The sequence below is a fragment of the Citrus sinensis genome, chromosome 1, assembly GCF_022201045.2.
Source record: "Citrus sinensis cultivar Valencia sweet orange chromosome 1, DVS_A1.0, whole genome shotgun sequence".
NCBI classification, from domain to species: domain Eukaryota; kingdom Viridiplantae; phylum Streptophyta; class Magnoliopsida; order Sapindales; family Rutaceae; genus Citrus; species Citrus sinensis.
The window spans coordinates 10,826,088-10,828,237 of NC_068556.1; positions in this window are offsets into that span (position 1 = coordinate 10,826,088).

Genomic DNA, 2,150 nt, shown 5'->3' on the forward strand with positions numbered 1-2,150 from the left:
CATCCTTGTATGGTAGAGACACGAAATGTTGTTCTCTAGCCCAGAACTGGTTTGGTACTTCTGCACAGCACTCTAAGAGTTCCTTAATCTGGGGTTCATATTTATGGATAGGGTAGTTTTTTAGTTGTCCACCCTTGCCAAAAATGGATTGTTTCTCGACCCAAGGAACTTGGAAAGTATGACTGTTACCATCAAGAGGATTACAGATGGTGTAAGAGAAACCCTTAGGCAAAAAAGGCAAAAGGGGCAACCAGACTGGGGAAGTCAGTACCTAATAAGATATCTTCGCCCGAATAATCAAAGGCAAAGAAGCCATGCCTGAGCATGAAAGGTTGGATTTCGATTGGCTGAGTAACTTTTTTGTTGTAGAAGTCTCTGCCACTGGCTGATCCGAAAGAAACTTTTGTAGGAACATAAAAGCTTTTGGGAACACAAGCTTCTCGGATGAATGAGCACATTGCTCCTGTATCAATAAGAGCAGTAAGTGTGACTTGGGTATCCTCGGAGGGATTGAGGATAATTTTTATATGAGGCCGGAAGAGAGAGGATGGTTGCATTGCTAAGTTGGCCTGGAGTGTATCATGGACAGCCATATCAAGGTCGTCGTCACCAGAATTGCTGTCAGTGTAAGTGGTGGAATCAGTATCCTCAGTATCAGAAAGAGGATATTCATCTAATGTGTAGACCGCACCGAGGGGAGTATCCGACCAAGTATAGATGTCATCATCAAAATCCTATTGCTGGATCATTTGGAGGAGTTTGGCTTGAAGTTTCTTTTTGGATCTGCACTGTTTGGCATAGTGACCCTTTTTCCCACAGATGAAACATCTTCCCGAGCCTTTCTTTTGTTTCCGTTTTTTGATGAAACGGTAACTCCTTCCTTTGTAGGGCTTCTATGGTCGCTTTGCCTATTTCTACCTGTTATTATTGCAAGAGCACATTTTGTCTGTATGGGGACAACCAAATTTATTTGGTTCCTCATTACAGAATTTTTGCAGAGAGGATTTCTCAATCTGCTTCATGTGCCTTCGTAAGTCTTGGGATCGGCAATGACTTTGGATTAGCTCCATCGATATATGATAGAGCTGAGCTAGGCTGAGCTGTGCTAAATCAACAATTGCATCAGCTTTGAAGTTAGCCTCCATCATTTCTGCAACTGGGCCTGGCATGTTTAGCACAAATGTCCTGTGGATGGTATCAATTTGTTTGTCAAAGATATAGTACAACCTTTCCTGTTCTAGGTAGTACTCTTCCATCTTTCGGACATCACAACACTTATTTTGGAGAAATTACTTTTCAGCAACCTCTTCTTCTCTTATGTATTGGCCTAGAAAATCTAAAGATAGATTCTCTGCCAAGCTTCCACAAGGATCTTCTCTACTGAGTATAAATTCCTTTTGTTCTCTGGTGAGCTTTCTTCCCCACCATCGTCTCAGCGATTTGACGAATCCTGCTATCAACCTTAGTGCGGCTGATCGTCTGCTCAATTGTGGGGCTCGTTGGCATTCTCCTTCGTACCAAGCTACCATTTTCTCAAAATAAGCCAACCTTTCTTTTGGCTTCATCCCATCGATGTTCCAGAACATTTTTCCCGTTGTGGAGTGCCCAAGTTGGACACGGGTTTCCCATTCGTCTCCCTAATTTACTTCATCGATGTGTAGTGCCCATTCTTCCGGATTAGTGGACTCTACTCCGGATGCTACTGGTTGAGTAGTGAACTCTGGGGCAGTGAACTGGGTTATTCCTGATGGGTGCTGGGTTTGTTCCTCTCTTGCAGGATCAGAGGTTTGACCCTGTGTTGGTGTAGAGGCTGCAAATCTGGTTCAGGTATCTACATAGAATGGATTTGGTGGATTTGCTCTTTACATAAGAATGGGAATAGGGGGAACTTCTGTATTGTCAGAAGAAACACTGGATTCTTCTTCGGAGTCTGCTTCCCATCCGGTAGCTTTCTGAGGCCATGGGTATTGGGGAGGAGGAGCATAACTTCGCCAGAATGCTTTCGGACAGTTGCCAGATGCATTCTCTTCCCAGATATGCCATGGCTTTGTAGGCTTGCTCTTCCAGTGTCTAGACACTCTTTTTCGTTGTTGAAGGCTCTCTCGAGTTCTTTGGATTTCTTCCTCGTCTGCAGCTCTGGTCATAACGAT